Raw genomic sequence first — 21835 nt, 5'->3', positions numbered from 1 at the left:
CTGGACTGCATATTCCTCACCCTGATCCTCCTTCCTCCCACCATGCCGAGTACCCAGAGACAACTGATCCCACACTGGGACACTCTGAAGAGCTGTTCACTATTCCATTTATAGATTCGGGCCTCTCGCCCGGTCCACTTGAAGCGGGGAAAGAGGAGTTCGCGTGTAGCGATGCCCAAATATTTGAGCAGCCACGGTCACACGAAGGCGACGGTGGGAAAGCGTCTCAAGAGGTGGAGGATGATGAGACACAATTGCCAGAAAGTCAGGAGGAGGACCAGGGTGCGGAAGTGGAAGACGAGGTGGTGGATGATATAGTAACTGACCCAACCTGACAGGAGGACATGCAGAGCGAGGACAGAAGCACACAGGGAGAAGGAGGCAGAGCACCCCAACAGACAGGAAGAAGCAGTGTGGTGGCCGCAGACAGAAAGCAGGCAACCGTTCCCCGTAACACCAACATGAAGGAAGTTGCCAGTACAACTGTTAGGTCTTCCCGAGTCTGGTTGTTTTTTAAAGACTCTGCCAATAACCCCAAAAAGGCCATTTGCACCACCTGCCAGGCCAGCATCAGTAGGGGTTTCAAAACGACCAGCCTGACCACCACTAGCATGATCAGGCACATGGCAGCAAAGCACCCGACTTTGTGTGCCGAACCCCAGGGTCCAGGAACAGTGTCTGCAGATGGCACCATTGCTTCTTCCGCTGTTGTGCATGCAAGCCAATCCCCTGTCCATGGTGCATGCGAAGACGCCTCCTGCCCTGCACCTGTCGTTGCACACTCTCAAGTAGCAGCATCAGGAAGCACGTCCATGTCCTTGTCCCAGTGCAGCGTTCAGTTGTCCATACCCCAGTCCTTGAAACGCAAGCGCAAATATGCAGCCAACACCCCACAGGCCAAACTACTAAATTCTCACATTTCATGACTGCTTGCGCTCAAAATGTTTCCTTTTAGGCTCGTGGAGACGGAAGCATTCCGCAACCTGATGGCGGCCGCCGTCTCTCGGTACTCTGTCCCCAACCACCACTATTTCTCAACGTGTGTGCCGTCCCCGCATTACACAAGCACTTATCCCAAAACATTAGCCGTGCTCTCTACAACGCAGTTACCAGTAAAGTCCACCTAACCACGGACACGTGGACAAGTGCTTGTGGGCAGGGATGGTACATCTTGCTGACGACACACTGGGTTAACATAGTAGAAGTCGGGACCCAATCGGACCTTGGGACGGAACAAGTCCTCCCGACGCCAAGGATTGCGGGCCCTAGGTCAATCACGGTTGCCCCCACGGTTTACAGCTCCTGCACCTCATCCTCCTCAGCCTCCTGCTCCTCTTCAGCCTCCATCTCTGAAATGAGCACATCAGTCACAAGCTGGAAGCACTGCAGCACTGCCTCAGCCAAGCGGCAACAGGCTGCACTGAAGCTAATATGCTTAGGTGAAAAACCGCACAATGCTGAAGAGTTGTGGACAGCTCTGAAAGAGCAGGCAGATCTATGGCTCACACCGCTGAACCTACAGCCAGGCATGGTCATGTGTGACAATGGCCGGAGCCTGGTGGTGGCTCTGAGGCGAGGCGAGCTCACACACGTACCATGCCTGGCCCATGTGCTTAACCTCGTGGTTCTCAAATGGTACCCGAAACTGCCGGATCTGCTTGTTAAAGTACACCACCTGTGTGCCCATTTTATAAAGTGAGCTACAGCTTCCATCTCCCTTGCAGTGTTTCAGCAGTGTTTGCAGCTTCCGGCTCACAGACTGGTGTGTGATGTCCCCACGTGTTGGAACTCTACACTGCAGATGTTGGGAAGGTTTTGTGAGCAGAAGAGGGCAGTTTTTGAGTACCAGCATCAACAAGGCCATCGGTATTCAGTTCAGACTCCACACATAAGACCTCAGGAGTGGACATGGATGTCAGACATATGTAACATCCTCCAAAACTTTGAGGACTCCACCAAGATGGTGAGCGACGATGACGCCATAATTAGCGTCACAATCCCGCTTCTCTGTCTTCTGAAACACTCTCTGCTCACAATCAAAGATGATGCATTGCAGGCGGAGCACGATGAGATGGAGCAAGGAACCATACAGGGTGATTACACACAGTCAAGCCTCGTCTCATCCCAACGTGGATTGGGTGACAATGAGGAAGAGGAGGAGGAAGTACAGGAGCTAGTTTCATGCACTATAGACGGTACTACCTGCACAGCTTTCATATCATCTGTTCAGAGTAGATGGCCAGAGGACAGAGAGGAGGAGGAGGAGGAGGAGAGCATGGTCAGTCATCCTCTTGGTGAGAACACGGAAGTCTTGCCTGTTAGTAGTCTGGCACGCATGGCAGAGTTTATGTTACGCTGCCTTTCCCATGACCCTCGCGTTCTCAAAATTTGGGTGACAGTCATTACTGGTTGGTGACACTTCTAGACCCATGCTACAAGGAGAACTTCATATCTCTTATTCCTGAGGCGGACAGGCCTACAAAAATGGGGCAGTACCAGAAGGCCCTTGTTGCGGAACTATTAAAAAAATTCCCATCTGAAAACGCTGGCGGCAAAGGGCACACTTCGTTGGACAACCAAGGAGTACAGGCGAGAGAGACACAAATGCAATCCAGCAGAGTGTAACATACCTGGCGGCGTCCTTGCATGGTGGTCCATCTCCCACTGTGCAAGAGCGCGCACTTGATCTCCAGTCCAGAATGTCTCTCTGGCTTCCCTCCTTGCTGTCTGTCTGTTTTGGCTGCATAGGGCGACGCCCGCTGAACTTCCTGTTTCTTGTACCTGCTGCGGACACGCCCCTGTTGCACCTTCAGCCTATTGCTGTCCATCTTTGGGTATTTATACCACCTTCTTCCTCAAGATGGCGCCTGAGCATTGTGTCCTGTCAGTCGGCTTTTTGTCTCTGACATGCCAGGTCCTATCCTGTTTTCCTGCCTGTTTTCCAGTTCTGTGTCTGAACTGTGGTCTGTTCTTGTGAACACGCTTCTTGCCTGTTCTTTCGCCTTCTAGGGGCCGTATTCCTAGATCTGCCTGTCTGTGCCTTGCGGTATCTGTTCCCGTCTGAACAGAGTCCTGTTTGTGTCTCTGCCTTGCGGTTTCTGTTCCCGTCTGAACAGAGTCCTGTTTGTGTCCCTGCCTTGCGGTATCTGTTCCTGTCTGAACTGAGTCCTGTCTATTTCTCCTGTCTTGCAGTATCAGTTCCCGTGTCTGAACTGAGTCCTGTCTATGTCTCCTGCCTTGCGGTATCAGTTCCCGTGTCTGAACTGAGTCCTGTCTGTGTACTCTTGCCTGCTGCCTTTCCTGGAGGCTGTATTTCCAGGCCTGTCTGAACACGCTCCTAGCCTGTTCCTCCTGCCTTCTAGGGGCCGATTACCTAGATCCGTTCTTGTATCTTGTCTGTCCTGTCTGAACACGCTCCTTGCCTGTTCGTCCCGCCTCTCTGGGGGCCGTATTCCCAGACCCGCTCCTGTATCCCGCTGCAGTGTCGGTCTCTTCCGTACACTCAGTTCCAGTCTGAACTCTCTCCTATCTTTACCTGTTTTGCCTCTATGTCCGTTCCTTTCCTTTTTCTGCAGAGTCTGAACTCGTACTTAACTCCTGCTTGTTGTCTCTGTACTCCCGTTTGTGAGTTTGTGGTCCACTTGCTACTTCACTGCAAATACCCTGTGGGTATCTGGCTCTGCCTTTCCCTTCCTGTCTGTTCCGTGTGAACAGAGCCCTGTCCGTCCTGCTCTGACTCCTTGCTCACTGCTCCGGCAGCCTTGCTCCGCTCTGACCCTTTTGCTCACTGCTCCGGCAGTCCTGTCCTGCCCTGCTTCTGCCCGCTGCTCCGGCAGTCCTGTCCTGCCCTGCTTCTGCCCGCTGCTCCGGCAGTCCTGTCCTGCCCTGCTTCTGCTCGCTGCTCCTGCAGCCCCGTCCTGCTCTGTTCTTGCCCACCGCTTCGGGCGTTCCCTCTCTGCTGTGGTTGTCTACCGCATCTGCGGTTCTGTGACCCAGTCTGTACTGGGTCTTAACCTTTCTGTGCTCCAGCCCGTCCTTTCGGCCAGTACCTCCCTGCCTGCATACTCGCCTGTATCCACCCATCTGCATACCTGCCGTGTTTGCTTACATCCACCAGTCTGTGCCAGCCTAACCTGCCTGTTCCAGTAATCCCAGTGTGGGTCAACCCCCGTGTCCGGAGTTTGACCTGGAGTAGCACCTGGTCCCTCTGCCCGGTTTCTCCCTGGTGCACTGGCGTCGTATGCCGTCGTGCCACCTTGGTCGGATCGGCCAGATACTTAGTCACGCCCCTCCAGGCACTCTCCGGTCCATGGTCCAGTGGAACCACAACACCCGCACACGCCAGTCAGTCCGGGCGTGTGCATAACAGCATTCTCAGGCCATGGTTCCCGTTGAGCCCCACGGCCTTCGCTCTCTGAGAAGTTTTCCAGCGAATACATGCATTAAAAATAAATAAATAAAATTTATTTTTTTTTCTCAGCTGAGTTCCAGGCGAATTACGCACCCGTCCAGATGGATCTATCTGCTCTCGCTCCTGCGGATCCGCCACGTTACTATGGGGATCCAAGACAAAGTCGTGCATTTGTGGAGCAATGCATGCTACACTTCAAGTTCTACCCTCTATGTTTTCCCACCGATCGGGTTAAGGTGGCATTCATTATGTCTTACCTGGCGGGTGATGCCTTGGAATGGATCAACCCCCTATATGAAACACAGGATCCGATCCTCCTGGACCTAATGGCCTTCCTGGTGGCCTTTCTAATGGTCTTCGATGATCCTAACCCGGAGGCTCCTGCTGAAGCTTCACCTCCCAATATCCCGGAGCAGCCCCGATGGGTAATGTGTGTGGGTAGCGCAATAGTCCTCCAGCCCAATGAGACTACTGCCCACCCAGAATCCTCACAGGGTGACTACGCTTTCCGGAATACTTCTCCCAACCTCAAGAGGCAGTCCAGACGTGCTAGACGTAGAGGCAAGCCGTCACGCCAGGGTCTGTCCTCCCTGAGACCTCCTGACCCCAACCTTGAAGTCCCTACTGAAGCTTCATCTCCCTGTATCCCGGAGAAGCCCCAACGGGTAATGTGCGTGGGTAGTGCTCCGGTTCTCCTGCCCGAAGAGACTTCTGCCCATCCAGACTCCACACAGGAGAACTTCCTGCACCCGGCATCAGATGCTTCACCCACTTTAACCGGTGTGCATGTCCAAGGATGCTCCAAAGCTGTGGTTACCTCTGAGTCTGTGCACCTCTACTACCTGGCGGAGGACCCCCTGTTGCCTCCTGAATCCTCCGGGATACCACTCGATGACAAATGGAGAGAGACTTCTCTACACTCGGTACTCGATACTTTGTCCGCTTCGTCCTGTGGGCCTGACAATCGGTACCCCAAAGTGGTAGTTACCCCCGAGTCTCTACACCCCTCCGACCAGGCGGAGGACCTCCAGTTGTCTCCAGAACCATTCGGGGTGCTACCTGGTAGCGAAAGGACAGAGACTCTCCTATACTCTGTACCTGATACCTCGCTCGCTTCGTCCAGTGAGTCCAACCTAGTGTACTCCGAAGCAGAGGTTACTTCCGAGTCTCTACACCCCTCCGACCAGGCGGAGGACCTCCAGTTGTCTCCAGAACCCTTCGGGGTGCTACCTGGTAGCGAAAGGACAGAGACTCTCCTTTACTCTGTACCTGATACCTCGCTCGCTTCGTCCAGTGAGTCCAACCTAGTGTACTCCGAAGCAGAGGTTACTCCCGAGTCTATACACCCCTCCGACTAGGCGGAGGACCTCCAGTTGTCTCCAGAACCCTTCGGGGTGCCACCTGGTGGTGAATGGACAGAGACTTTCCTATATCCTGGATCTGATACCTCGCTTGCTTCGTCCAGTGAGTCCGACCTTGTGTACTCTGAAGCAGAGGTTACCCTTGAGTCTCTACACCCCTCTGACCAGGCGGAGGACCTCCAGTTGTCTCCAGAACCCTTCGGGGTGCTACCTGGTGGTGAATGGACAGAGACTTTCCTATACTCGGTACCCGATACCTCGCCTGCTTCCTCCAGTGAGTCCGACCTAGTGTACTCTGAAGCAGATGTTTTCTCTGAGCCTCTGCACTCTTCTGACCCGGCGGAGGACCTCCAGTTGTTTCCTGAATTCTCCGGGGTACCACCAGATAACAAAGAGACAGTGACTTTTCCTCATTATGTACCTGATAACCCGTCTATTTCTTCCTGTGAGCTTGACAAGATGTACCTCGAAGCAGAGATTACCCCCAAGTCTCTGTCCCCCTCCAACCCGGTGAAGGACTTCTAGTTGTCTCCTGTACCCTCTGGGGTGCCACCTGAAAATATGTGGAGAGAGACTTCCTTGTGTGCTGTTCCTGGTACTCCACCCGTTTCGTCTGTTGCTAAGGATGGCTGGATAGGAGGTAGCATCCTAGCTAACCAGATGAGATCAATTTTTCCTGTGGACAGTGGAAGTGATCTCCTTGAAGTGAACGACTGGTCCTCGAATTCCCTGCGGAAGATTCTGGCAGGCCTGAAGAAGAGGGGGCGTAAGGGGGGGGGTACTGTAACATACCTGGCGGCGTCCTTGCATGGTGGTCCATCTCCCACTGTGGAAGAGCGCGCACTTGATCTCCAGTCCAGAATGTCTCTCTGGCTTCCCTCCTTGCTGTCTGTTTGTCTGTTTTGGCTGCATAGGGCGACGCCCACTGAACTTCCTGTTTCTTGTACCTGCTGCGGACACGCCCCTGTTGCACCTTCAGCCTATTGCTGTTCATCTTTGGGTATTTATACCACCTTCTTCCTCAAGATGGCGCCTGAGCATTGTGTCCTGTCAGTCGGCTTTTTGTCTCTGACATGCCAGGTCCTATCCTGTTTTCCTGCCTGTTTTCCAGTTCTGTGTCTGAACTGTGGTCTGTTCTTGTGAACACGCTTCTTGCCTGTTCTTTCGCCTTCTAGGGGCCGTATTCCTAGATCTGCCTGTCTGTGCCTTGCGGTATCTGTTCCCGTCTGAACAGAGTCCTGTTTGTGTCTCTGCCTTGCGGTTTCTGTTCCCGTCTGAACAGAGTCCTGTTTGTGTCCCTGCCTTGCGGTATCTGTTCCTGTCTGAACTGAGTCCTGTCTATTTCTCCTGTCTTGCAGTATCAGTTCCCGTGTCTGAACTAAGTCCTGTCTATGTCTCCTGCCTTGCGGTATCAGTTCCCGTGTCTGAACTGAGTCCTGTCTGTGTACTCTTGCCTGCTGCCTTTCCTGGAGGCTGTATTTCCAGGCCTGTCTGAACACGCTCCTAGCCTGTTCCTCCTGCCTTCTAGGGGCCGATTACCTAGATCCGTTCTTGTATCTTGTCTGTCCTGTCTGAACACGCTCCTTGCCTGTTCGTCCCGCCTCTCTGGGGGCCGTATTCCCAGACCCGCTCCTGTATCCCGCTGCAGTGTCGGTCTCTTCCGTACACTCAGTTCCAGTCTGAACTCTCTCCTATCCTTTACCTGTTTTGCCTCTATGTCCGTTCCTTTCCTTTTTCTGCAGAGTCTGAACTCGTACCTAACTCCTGCTTGTTGTCTCTGTACTCCCGTTTGTGAGTTTGTGGTCCACTTGCTACTTCACTGCAAATACCCTGTGGGTATCTGGCTCTGCCTTTCCCTTCCTGTCTGTTCCGTGTGAACAGAGCCCTGTCCGTCCTGCTCTGACTCCTTGCTCACTGCTCCGGCAGCCTTGCTCCGCTCTGACCCTTTTGCTCACTGCTCCGGCAGTCCTGTCCTGCCCTGCTTCTGCCCGCTGCTCCGGCAGTCCTGTCCTTCCCTGCTTCTGCCCGCTGCTCCGGCAGTCCTGTCCTGCCCTGCTTCTGCCCGCTACTCCGGCAGTCCTGTCCTGCCCTGCTTCTGCTCGCTGCTCCTGCAGCCCCGTCCTGCTCTGTTCTTGCCCACCGCTTCGGGCGTTCCCTCTCTGCTGTGGTTGTCTACCGCATCTGCGGTTCTGTGACCCAGTCTGTACTGGGTCTTAACCTTTCTGTGCTCCAGCCCGTCCTTTCGGCCAGTACCTCCCTGCCTGCATACTCGCCTGTATCCACCCATCTGCATACCTGCCGTGTTTGCTTACATCCACCAGTCTGTGCCAGCCTAACCTGCCTGTTCCAGTAATCCCAGTGTGGGTCAACCCCCGTGTCCGGAGTTTGACCTGGAGTAGCACCTGGTCCCTCTGCCCGGTTTCTCCCTGGTGCACTGGCGTCGTATGCCGTCGTGCCACCTTGGTCGGATCGGCCAGATACTTAGTCACGCCCCTCCAGGCACTCTCCGGTCCATGGTCCAGTGGAACCACAACACCCGCACACGCCAGTCAGTCCGGGCGTGTGCATAACACAGAGGCAGGGGAACACTGTCAAAGTTCTGGGAGAGTTTTCTCAGACCCTCCCATCGCACAGGCCCTGAGGCGTGGGGTACTCCCACAAGGTGTACAAAGTTTGGGAAGATGCTGAGGGAGTACCTTGCCGACCGTTTCAACGTCCTGCGTGATTCCTCTGTGCCTTATAATTATTGGGTGTACAAGCTGGATACGTGGAATGAACTGGCTCTCTATGCCTTGGAGGTCCTGGCCTGCCCTGCCGCCAGCGTTTTATCAGAGCGGGTTTTTAGTGCCGCTGGTGGAATTATAACTGATAAGTGCATCCACCTGTCAACTGAAAATGCTGACAGGCTCACTCTTATAAAAATGAACAAGGGCTGGATTGGGCCAGACTTCTCAACACCACCGAATGATAGCAGCGTAACATAAACTCAAATCCGATGTCTTTTCTTGGGAGGTGTATTCCCATGCACCTTTTCACACCCACACATGGGAATACGCTTCCTGATTTCGTCTATTTGCTCTTGTCCTCCTCCTTCTCCTCACCCTCACCCTGTCCATGGTGCATGCAAAGACGCCTCCTGCCCTGCACCTGTCGTTGCACACTCTCAAGTAGCAGCATCAGGAAGCACGTCCATGCCCTTGTCCCAGTGCAGCGTTCAGTTGTCCATACCCCAGTCCTTGAAACGCAAGCGCAAATATGCAGCAAACGCCCTACAGGCCACACTACTAAATTCTCACATTTCATGACTGCTTGCACTCAAAATGTTGCCTTTTAGGCTCATGGAGACGGAAGTATTCCGCAACTTGATGGTGGCGGCAGTCCCTCGATACTCGGTCCCCAGCCGCCACTATTTCTCCCGGTGTGCCGTCCCCGCATTACACAAGCACGTGTAACAAAACATTAGCCGTGCTCTCAACAACGCAGTTACCGGTAAAGTCCACCTAACCACGGACACGTGAAAAAGTGCTAATGGGCAGGGATGGTACATCTTGCTGACGGCACACTGGGTTAACATAGTGGAAGTCGGGACCCAGTCGGACCTTGGGACGGAACACGTCCTCCCGACGCCAAGGATTGCGGGCCCTAGGTCAATCATGGTTGCCCCCACGGTCTACAGCTCCTGCACCTCATCCTCCTGCTCCTCTTATTGGGTATCCCCTTATTGGGTATCCAAGCTGGATACATGGAATGAACTGTCTCTCTATGCGTTTTATCTGAGCGGGTTTTTAGTGCCGCTGGTGGAATTATAACTGATAAGCGCATCCGCCTGTCAACTGAAAATGCTGACAGTAGTGTTGAGCGATACCTTCCGATATCAGGAAATATCGGATTGGATTGGATCGGGCCGATACCCAAAAAGTATCAGATATCGCCGATTCCGATACCGGAAACCAATGCAAGTCAATGGAACACAAATATCAGAATGAAAATAAACTCTTTCTTTCCTTGTAGGTTAATTCTACATGAAGGAAAACAACTAACAATAATGTAGAATGTATTGGGGGAGGTGGTTGCCCAAATCGATGGGAACAGTGCTCACAGTGAAACATGAAAAGCCGGCAATTCAGCAGCGGCATACACCGGTACCCGACAATTTAGAACAGAAAGAATAGAGCGTCACACATAGATTAGATAGATAGAAACATGTTAGTCACATATATATGAAGTACAGTGACAGTGTTGCTTACTGTACTTGTCATTTAGTGTAAAGGATTTATTTAAAAAAATATTTGTGTTTTCATGCACCGTCTCTTTAAAAAAGCCGGCCGGCAATTCAGCAGCGGTACCCGACAATTTATAACAGAAAGATAGAGCATCACACATAGATTAGATACATAGAAACATGTCAGTCACATATATAATAAGTACAGTGACAGTGTTGCTTACTGTACTTGTCATTTAGTGTAAAGGATTTATTTAAAAAAATATTAGAGTTTTCATGCACAATCTCTTTAATAAAGCCGGCCGGCAATTCAGCAGCGGTACCCGACAATTTACAACAGAAATAATAGAGCATCACACATAGATTAGATAGATAGAAACATGTCAGTCACATATATAATAAGTACAGTGATAGTGTTGGTTACTGTACTTGTCACTTAGTGTTAAAATAAAGGATTTATTAAAAAAATAAATTGGCGTGGGGTTCCCCGTAATTTTAGTCTCTAGCAGAGGTTAAGCAGACGGCTGGGGCAGATGTTTGAAGCCTGGGAAGAGGGTAATACCCAGGGAGCTTCCCAGGCTACTAATATCAGCCCCCAGCTGAATACCTAGCCTTTACTAGCTATTAAAATGGGGGACCCCCCCAAAAAAATGACGTGGGGTCCCCCCTATTTTAATAGCTAGCAAAGGCTAGGCAGACAGCTGGGGTCTGACATTATTAGCCCAGGAAGGTTGCCATGAATATTGGCACCCTCCCAGGCTAGAAACACCAGCCGTCAGCCACACCAGAAATGGCGCATCCATAGGATGCGCCAATTCTGGCACTTAACCTCGCCCTTCCCACTGCCCTGTAGCGGTGGCAGTGGGGTAATAGGGCTGGGGTTGATGTCAGCTTATAATGCCTGCTGACATCAAGCCCAGGTTAGTAATGGAGAGGCGTCTATAAGACACCCCCATTACTAACCCCATGGTCAAAGTTAAAAAAAAAAACACAAACACCCAGAATAAAGTCCTTTAATTGAAATAAAGACACAATTCTTTATTGTTCGAAATTAAACCATACTTACCATCACGCCCATTCCAGCTGATGCCAACGATCTCCTGCAATAAAAGAAAAATAATAAAGCAACCTCATCCTTACCTTTCCATGGTTCCCAGGACGGCTCCAGCTCTGCTACGTCGAGATGACAGGCTGGACCGCAGCAGAAAGCTGCCATCCAGCCTGTCATCCCGCGGACACTGAGAAGCGGAGGCATGCTTGCGCTCCTCAGTGTCTGGCTGTGACGGCATCCAGATGAGCCGACAATGAACTCAGCTCACCTCATGCACGTCACTGACAGCGTGGGAGAATTCTCCTGCGCATGCGGTGAGCGTGAGAGACTCGGCTCATCGGGATGCTGTCACAGCCTGACACTGAGGAGCGCAAGCATACCTGCGCTTCTCAGTGTCCGCGGGATGACAGGCTGGATGGCAGCGTTCTGCTGCGGTCCAGCCTGTCATCTCGATGTAGCAGAACTGAAGCTGTCCTGGGAACCATCGAAAGGTAAGGATGATGTTGGTTTATTATTTTTCTTTTATTGCAGGAGATCGTTGGCTTCAGCTGGAATGGGCGTGATGGTAAGTATGGTTTAATTTAGAACAATGAAGAATTGTGTCTTTCTTTCAATTAAAGGACTTTATTCTGGGTGTTTGTGTTTTTTTTTTAAATACTTTACTAGAAATTCATGGCGGTCATGTCTAATATTGGCGTGACCCCATGAATTTCGGGCTTAGGGCAAGCTGATAATGCCAAGCTGGCCCTAACCCCTTTATTACCCAGTGAGCCACAGCACCAGGGCCCTGGATGAGTTGGGAACAGCGCCAGAAGATGGCGCTTCTATGAATGTGCCATTTTCCGGGGTGGCTGCGGACTGCAATTTGCAGTGGTTGGGGCCCAGAAAGCTTGGGCCTCCCTGCGCTGCTTATTCCAGCCCCCAGCTGCCTAGATGTACCTGGCTGGACATAAAAATAGGGCGAAGCCCCACGTATTTTTTTTTTTATTATTTCATGAAATTCATGAAATAATTAAGAAAAAAAGGGCTTCCCTATATTGTTGTGTCTGGCCAGGTACAAACAGGCAGCTGGTGGTTGGGGGCAGCCCGTTACTGCCTGCTGTACCTGGCTGAACACAAATATAGTGCGAAGCCCCACGTCAATTTTTTTTTAATTATTTCATGAAATAATTTTAAAAAAAGGGCTTCCCTATATTGTTGTGTCCGGCCAGGTACAAATAGGCAGCTGGTGGTTGGGGGCAGCCCGTTCCTGCCTGCTGTACCTGGCTGGACACAAATATAGGGCGAAGCCCCACATCAATTTTTTTTTAATTATGTCATGAATTTCCTGAAATAATTAAAAAAAAATTGACGTGGGGCTTCGCACTATATTTGTGTCCAGCCAGGTAGAGCAGGCAGGAACGGGCTGCCCCAACCACCAGCTGCCTATTTGTACCTGGTTGGACACAACAATATAGGGAAGCCCTTTTTTTCTTAATTATTTCATGAATTTCATGAAGTAATTAAAAAAAAAAATACGTGGGGCTTCGCCCTATTTTTGTGTTCAGCCAGGTACAACTAGGCAGCTGGGGGCTGGAATCTGAAGTGCAGGGAGGCCCAAGCTTTCTGGGCCCCCCCCACCTGCAAATTGCAGTCCGCAGCCACCCCGGAAAATGGCACGTTCATAGAAGTGCCATCTTCTGGCGCTGTACCCAACTCATCCAGGGCCCTGGTGCGGTGGCTCACTGGGTAATAAAGGGGTTAGGGCCAGCTTGGTATTATCAGCTGGCCCTAAGCCCGAAATTCATGGGGTCACGCCAATATTAGACATGACCGCCATGAATTTCTAGTAAAGTATTTAAAAAAACACAACACCCAGAATAAAGTCCTTTAATTGAAATAAACACACAATTCTTTATTGTTCTAAATTAAACCATACCTACCATCACGCCCATTTCAGCTGAAGCCAACGATCTCCTGCAATAAAAGAAAAATAATAAACCAACATCATCCTTACCTTTCGATGGTTCCCAGGACAGCTCCAGCTCTGCTACATAGGGATGACAGGCTGGATCGCAGCAGAAAGCTGCCATCCAGCCTGACATCCCGCAGACACTGAGAAGTGCAGGCATGCTTGCGCTCCTCAGTGTCAGGCTATGACGGCATCCAGATGAGCCAAGTCTCTCAAGCTCAAATTCTCCCACGCTGTCAGTGACGTGCATGAGGTGAGCTGAGTTCATTGTCGGCTCATCGGGATGCCGTCACAGCCAGACACTGAGGAGCGCAAGCATGCCTGCGCTTCTCAGTGTCTGCGGGATGACAGGCTGGATGGCAGCTTTCTGCTGCGATCCAGCCTGTCATGTGAATGCAGCAGAGCTGAAGCTGTCCTGGGAACCATGGAAAGGTAAGGATGATGTTGCTTTATTATTTTACTTTTATTGCAGGAGATCGTTGGCTTCAGCTGGAATGGGCGTGACGGTAAGTAGAGTTTAATTTAGAACAATAAATAATTGTGTGTTTATTTCAATTAAAGGACTTTATTCTGGGTTTTGTGTTTTTTTAAATACTTTACTAGAAATTCATGAAGGTCATGTCTAATATTGGCATGACCCCATGAATTTCGGGCTTAGGGCCAGCGGATAATGCAAAGTTGGCCCTATCCCCTTTATTACCCAGTGAGCCACCGCACCAGGGCCCTGGATGAGCTGGATACAGCGCCAGAAGATGGCGCTTCTATGAACGCAACATTTTCTGGGGTGGCTGCGGACTGCAGTTCGCAGCAGGGGGGGCCCACAAAGCTTGGGCCACCCTGCGCTGTGGATTCCTGCCTCCAGCTGCTTAGTTGTACCTGGCTGGACACAAAAATTGGGCGAAGCCCCACGTATTTTTTTTTTTTTAAACTTATTTCATGAAATTCATGAAATAATAAAAAAAAGGGCTTCCCTATATTGTTGTGTCCGGCCAGGTACAAATAGGCAGCTGGAAGTTGGGGGCAGCCCGTTCCTGGATTCTGTACCTGGCTGGCATACAAAAATATGGCAAAGCCCACGTCAAAATTTTTGGGAAAAATTAATTAAAAAATAAAAAATAATTTAGGGTCTGCATCTTTATTAACCCCTCAAGTGTCATTTAGTGTTAAAATAAAGGATTTATTAAAAAAAAATTGGCGTGGGATCCCCCATAATTTTAGTCTCTAGCGGAGGTTAAGCAGACAGCTGGGGCAGATGTTTGAAGCCTGGTAAGGGGGTAATACCCACGGAGCTTCCCAGGCTACTAATATCAGCCCCCAGCTGAATACCTAGCCTTTACTAGCTATTAAAATGGGAGACCCCCCAAAAAAATTACGTGGGGTCCCCCCTATTTTAATAGCTAGCAAATGCTAGGCAGACAGCTGGGGGCTGATATTAATAGCCCAGGAAGGGTGCCATGAATATTGGCCCCCTCCCAGGCTAGAAACACCAGCCGTCAGCCGCCCCAGAAATGGCGCATCCATAGGATGCGCCAATTCTGGCACTTAGCCTCGCTCTTCCACGCTGCCCTGGTGCGGTGGCAGGGGGTAATAGGGTTGGGGTTCATGTCAGCGCCAGCTGCCATGAAGCCCAGGTTAGTAATGATGGGCGTCTATAAGACACCCCCATTACTAACCTACAAAGTGTTAAAAAGAAAAAACACACACTACACCCAGAAAAAAATAATTTATTTGAAATAAAACACACCATTTTATTTAATTCTTAGTTTACTAAAAAAAAATAGTTACCTGTCCACGTTCCCGCGCTGATCTCCCATGCACAGCTGTCACATCTGGAGATGGTGACAGCTGTGCAAGGCTGCTGTAAGCTCACACTGCCGGGAACACGTCCGCTCCCGGCAGCATGAGCCCCTGACTGAGGTCACCGGAGTGCATTCAGGCAGCGCAGCTCCCGAGACCTCCTTTACGGCACTGATGTACCGTGGGAATTTCTCACGGTACAGCAGGGCCGTAAAGGAGCTGACCGGAGCAGCGCTGCCTGAACTCCGGCGAACCCACTTATGCAATGACGGGGCTGCTTTACGGCCCCGGCATTCTAGCGGCGGCAGCGGTTCAGAGAGGTCACATTCTATGTGGCTGCTCTAAACTGGAGATTATCGTGTTACATTCGTGGACTACTACGGAGGGGTAAGGATAAGGTTGTGGTTTATTATTTTATATTTTATTACAGGAGATCGATGGCTTCGGGGAATTAGGTGTCTAGGTGAGTATAGGTGTATTTTTTATTTTTTACTTTATTTTAGGTGGCGATCGGCGGGGACAGGTAATGTATAAACCAATTTATTTTAGGTAACCACTAGCCACCAATGAAATGTATTTAAAATTTATTGGGGACACAGTAGGGCAATTTAAATAGCAGGATCAGGCTGATGGGAACTACTGCTCCCATCGAGCTGATCCTGCTGGCACGAGTGGACGGGGGACAGACATAGGCCGATGGGAGTAGTAGTGTCACATCGGCCTATGTCTGCCTGCACGCACACACACACCAATCATGATGGGCTGATGGTCTGGGAGGTGAGGCTGACCTGTGCGGCCGTGGGAAAGTTCATGTGAGTTTATGCAATAGAATAGGGCTGTGGTGAAATACAATTCCCACTGAGAAGCTGTTTCAGATTGAAAAATATTGTGCCCACCAGAGGATTTGATTCTGAGGGCTAACCTTTCTCACCCACTCAAGAGCCTCATAGCAGCTGCAAAGTTAGCGCTATCATGAACTCTCCTGTGGTAGAAGCCAAGGCACGCCAGAGGATTCTGTGGTCGGACCATCCAACCCTGCTGAGAAGCAGTCCTGGCTAAGAAAAGTGTGCGGGAAGGTTCCCGGACACTCTATGGCTGCTTTTTTACTGAGGAGGAAACACATGCAAACACGGAGAGAACATACAAAGTCCTTGCAGATGTTGTCCTTGTTGGGATTTGAACCCAGGATCAAAGGGCTGCAAGGGTGAGGAGAAGGAGGAGGACAAGAGCAAATAGACAGAATTAGGAAGCGTATACCCATGTGTGGGTGTGAAAAGGTGCATGGGAATACACCTCCCAAGAAAAGACATCGGATTTGAGTTTAGGTTACGCTGCTATCATTCGGTGGTGTTGAGAAGTCTTGCCCAATCCAGCCCTTGTTCATTTTTATAAGAGTCAGCCTGTCAGCATTTTCAGTTGACAGGCGGATGCGCTTATCAGTTATAATTCCACCAGCGGCACTAAAAACCCGCTCTGTGTGTGTGTCAAAGCATCACCGACAAGTGTGAGTTGATGTTGGACGGGCTGCCATTGCTTCTTAAACAAGCTCAATTACAAGACTTCCTGGGAGAAATGACACGCAGGGTACATACGGTTTCCCTCTATGCCAGTCATTTCACCGAGCTAAATACAACTCTTAGCAAAAAAAGTTGTGGACTGGCTCCATACAGTTCCTGGCCACATTCACCTGTCAACATGTTTGTGGTTAGGTGGTCCTTCCCAGTAAGTGCACTGGGGAGGGCACGGGTAATGTTGTGGGACCCATGCTTGTGGAAGGCGGAGGTGATACCGGGAAATACAGTGGCGGCTGGGGACCGAGTATTGACACCCGGCCGCCGCCGGCATGAGGTTATGAAAAGCTTCCGCCTTTACGAGCTTAAAAGGCCATATTTCAAGTGCAAAGAGCTGCCCAGAAATCTGGAAGTTTAGTGTTGCGGCCTGTGGGTAGGTGGGTGGCTGGCTGCATACTTGCGCTTGCATTCCTAGGAATGGGGTAGGGACAACTGAACGCTGCAGTGGGACAAGGATGTGGACGGTGATTGTTGCTAGTCTGCAACGACAGGTGCAAGGCGGGAGGCATCTTCGCATGCGCCAAGGATCACTTATGATGGGCACACTTATAGGCAGTGACCTGGGAGTCAGAGATGCTTCCAGAGGTCTTCCCCATGCTGTTCCCATGTCTTTTCAGCACTGTATCCAATGTGCTAACCACTGATCCAATGTGCTGCCGTTCACCCTCTAATATCTTACAGGCTGGAGAAACTTGCACCTACTGCCCTATATCTTCAGCTCCTTTGTGAGAAAATGTATTGGGGCAGCCACTCAGTCTACCAAATAAAATTCCTGAGAAGGAAATTGGGTATGGCTTCGCTACTGGTACAGAGGGCAGTGCTAATACCATGGCGTTGTTCCATAGTTTGCTGTAAATATTCCAGGCTGGTAGGAGGCAAGCAAATTCCCACAGAAAAGTACCAGCAGTAATGTCCAGGCCACATTTCAAGTGCAAGCAGCTTTAGGGGACTTCCTGGGAGAAATGATACGCGCCGTAGATACAGTTCCCCTCTATCCTAGTCCTTTCACCAAGCTAAATACAACTCTCAGCCAAAATAGTTGTGGACTGGCTCCGTACCGTCCCTGGCCACATTCACCTGTCCACGTGTTTGTGGTTAGGCGATCCTTCCCAGTAAGTGCACTGGGGAAGTCATGGGTAATGTTGTGGGACCCGTGCTTGTGGAAGGTGGAGGCGATGCCGGGAAATATAGTGGCGGCTGGGGACCGAGTATGGACATCGAGCCGCCGCCGGCATCAGGTTGTGAAAAGCTTCTGCCTCCACAAGCTTAAAAGACCATATTTCAAGTGCAAAGAGCTGCCCAGAAATCTGGCAGTTTAGTGTTGCGGCCTGTGGGTGGGTGGCTGGCTGCATACTTGCACTTGTATTCCAAGTAACAGAAAACTAAGCAGATGGTGGCCTCTATCATCATCATGGCCTCACTTCGGCACTATGAACTCTCCTGAAGGAGAAGCCAGGGCCCACCGGAGGAGTATCTGGTTATCTGGTGGGCCATTCCAATCCTGCCGAAAAGCAGTCCTGGCTAAGAAAAGTGTGGGGGAAGGTTGCCGGACACTCTATGGCTGCTTTTTTTAATGTGGATCGGCCATGCTTATGCATGTTATTTCTCAAAACGCATTACAGATCATGCCATTGTCCAACTCTGTATTCAAGAAATTAAATGCGCAAAGAAAGATGTGTGTGTGTCAAAGCACCACCGACAAGTGCGAGTTGATGTTGGACGGGCTGCCATTGCTTCTGCAACAAGCTCAATTACAGGACTTCCTGGGAGAAATGACACGCAGGGTACATACGGTTTCCCTCTATGCCAGTCCTTTCACCGAGCTAAATGCAACTCTTAGCAAAAAAAGTTGTGGACTGGCTCCGTACCGTCCCTGGCCACATTCACCTGTCCACGTGTTTGTGGTTAGGCGGTCATTCCCAGTGAGTGCACTGGGGAGGGCACTGGTAATGTTGTGGGATCCGTGCTTGTGGAAGGCGGAGGCGATACCAGGAAATATAGTGGCGGCTGGGGACCGAGTATTGACACCTGGCCGCCGCCGGCATGAGGTTGTGAAAAGTTTCTGCCTTCACGAGCTTAAGAGGCCATATTTCAAGTGCAATGAGCTGCCCAGAAATCTGGAAGTTTAGTGTTGTGGCCTGTGGGTAGGTGGGTGGCTGGCTGCATACTTGCGCTTGCATTCCAAGGAATGGGGTAGGGACAACTGAACGCTGCAGTGGGACAAGGATGTGGACGGTGATTGTTGCAAGTCTGCAACGACAGGTGCATGGCGGGAGGCATCTTCGCATGCGCCAAGGATCACTTATGATGGGCACACTTTTAGGCAGTGACCTGGGAGTCAGAGATGCTTCCAGAGGTCTTCCCCATGCTGTTCCCATGTCTTTTCAGCACTGTATGCATGTGTCTGATGATGTGTCACACACCACATGGCCAGATAAGGTTGTAAAATGACATTTCCCAGTGAATGCATTTGTCTTGGTTGAACGCAATTCAAAAGTGCAAAAACGCATCAAAAACGTTACGTGTGAACATAGCCCAAGTTGTGGAGGAGTATTTTTGCTTTTGGTTATTTATTTTGCCTTATATACAAGTCATTACCCTGGAAAGGATGTTCCTTAACATATTTCCAAGGAAAATCCATTTTGTTTTCGTTTTTGTATGTTTTATTGTGAGTCCGTAAAAGTGGTGTAATACTCTGACCTCTTTTCTGACAGCAGTGATCTGGGAGGCAGAGATGCTTTCAAGGGTCTTCCCCATGCTGTTCCCATGTCATTTGAGCACTGTTCCCATCGATTTGGGCAATTTTTAGGCCCTCTGCGGACCGCCGGGGGGAGCCGCCTTAAAAATGCTCGAGTTTACTATAGACTTACTTTGGGCTCATTGCTCTGGTCGAGAACCCGAGTATTCCAATTTGCTCGACCCAAGCAATGAGTACCCAAGCATTTTAGTGCTCGCTCATCACTATTCATGTATGAAGTACACAGTCTTAAAGTATACAGTATGATGTACACAGCAGAGTTTCAGTGCATCCTAAGTGATATTTACGGCAGAGTCTCAGTATATCTAGTGTGATTTAAACAGCAATTTATTAGTGTATCCTATGTGATGTACACAGCAGAGTCTCAAGGTATCATGCAATGAACAGATTCTCAATGCATTATGTGTGACATATATAGCAGTCTCAGTGTATCTTTATGATATAAACAGCAGAGTCTGGATGTATCGTGTCTAGTGTTGAGCATTCCGATACTGAAATATCGGGTATCGGCCGATATTCGCGGTATCGGAATTACGATACTTAATTCCGATACTTTTAGAATATCGAATACCGGAATCGGAAGTTCCCATAATGCCTGCACTCTGCAGTGTCTCTGAAGAATGACAAGCTGGATGGCATCCAGATGAGCCGAGTCTCTCACGCTCACCGCATGCGCAGGAGAATTCTCCCACGCTGTCAGTGACGTGCATGAGGTGAGCTGAGTTCATTGTCGGCTCATCTGGATGCCGTCACAGCCAGACACTGAGGAGCGCAAGCATGCCTGCGCTTCTCAGTGTCTGCGGGATGACAGGCTGGATGGCAGCTTTCTTCTGCGGTCCAGCCTGTCATCTCGATGTAGCAGAGCTGGCGCTGTCCTTGGAACCATGGAAAGGGAAGGATGATGTTGGTTTTTTATTATTTTTCTTTTATTGCAGGAGATCATTGGCTTCAGCTGGAATGGGCGTGATGGTAAGTATGGTTTAATTTAGAACAAAAAAGAATTGTATGTTTATTTCAATTAAAGGACTTTATTCTGGGTGTTGTGGTTTTTTTAAATACTTTACTATAAATTCATGGTGGTCATGTCTAATATTGGCGTGACCCCATAAATTTCAGGCTTAGGGCCAGCTGATAATACCAAGCTGGGCCTAACCCCTTTATTACCCAGTGAGCCACCGCACCAGGGCCCCGGCATGAGTTGGGTACAGTGCCAGAAGATGGTGCTTCTATGAACGCGCCATTTTCCGGGGTGGCTGCGGACTGCAATTTGCTGCGGGGGGGGCAGAAAGCTTGGGCCTCCCTGCGCTGCAGATTCCAGCCCCCAGCTGCCTAGTTGTACCTCACTGGACACAAAAATAGGGAGAAGCCCCACGTATTATTTTTTAAAAATTATTTCATGAAATTCATGAAATAATACAGAAAAAAAGGGCTTCCCTATATTGTTGTGTCCAACTAGGTACAAATAGGCAGCTGGTGGTTGGGGGCAGCCCGTTCCTGGCTGCTGTACCTGGCTGGACACAAATGTAGTGCGAAGCTCCACGTCAATTTTTTTTTTCATTATTTCAGGAAATTCATGAAATCATTAAAAAAAATTGATGTGGGGCTTCGTCCTATATTTGTGTCCAGCCAGGTACAGCAGGCAGGAACGGGCTGCCCCCAACCACCAGCTGCCTATTTGTACCTGGCCGGACACAACAATATAGGGAAGCCCTTTTTTTAAAAAATTATTTCATGAAATAATTTAAAAAAAATTGACGTGGGGCTTCGCACTATATTTGTGTCCAGCCAGGTACAGCAGGCAGAAACGGGCTGCCCCCAACCACCAGCTGCCTATTTGTACCTGGTTGGACACAACAATATATGGAGGCCCTTTTTTCTTAATTATTTCATGAATTTCATGAAATAATTAAAAAAAAAAATTACGTGGGGCTTCGCCCTATTTTTGTGTCCAGCCAGGTACAACTAGGCAGCTGGGGGCTGGAATCTGCAGCGCAGGGAGGCGCAAGCTTTCTGGGCCCCACCCGCTGCAAATTGAAGTCCGCAGCCACCCCGGAAAATGGCGCTTTCATAGAAGCGCCATCTTCTGGCGCTTTACCCAACTCATCCAGGGCCCTGGTGCGGTGGCTCACTGGGTAATAAAGGGGTTAGGGCCAGCTTGGCTTTATCAGCTGGCCCTAAGCCCGAAATTCATGGGGTCACACCAATATTAGACATGACCGCCATGAATTTCTAGTAAAGTATTTAAAAAAAACACAACACACAGAATAAAGTCCTTTAATTGAAATAAACACACAATTCTTTATTGTTCTAAATTAAACCATACTTACCATCACGCCCATTCCAGCTGAAGCCAACGATCTCCTGCAATAAAAGAAAAATAATAAAGCAACAGCCTTACCTTTCCATGGTTCCCAGGACAGCTTCAGCTCTGCTACATCGAGATGACAGGCTGGATCGCAGCAGAACGCTGCCATCCAGCCTGTCATCCCGCACACACTGAGAAGCGCAGGCTTGCTTGCGCTCCTCAGTGTCAGGCTGTGACGGCATCCAGATGAGCCGAGTCTCTCACGCTCACCGCATGCGCAGGAGAATTCTCCCACGCTGTCAGTGACGTGCATGAGGTGAGCTGAGTTCATTGTCGGCTCATCTGGATGCCATCACAGCCTGACACTGAGGAGCGCAAGCATGCCTGCGCTTCTCAGTGTCCGCGGGA

Source organism: Phyllobates terribilis, unplaced genomic scaffold (genome assembly GCF_046119375.1).
Source record: "Phyllobates terribilis strain yellow unplaced genomic scaffold, ASM4611937v1 Scaffold_2__4_contigs__length_985480577, whole genome shotgun sequence".
Lineage (NCBI taxonomy): Eukaryota > Metazoa > Chordata > Amphibia > Anura > Dendrobatidae > Phyllobates > Phyllobates terribilis.
Note: the sequence above shows the minus strand (reverse complement) of the source record.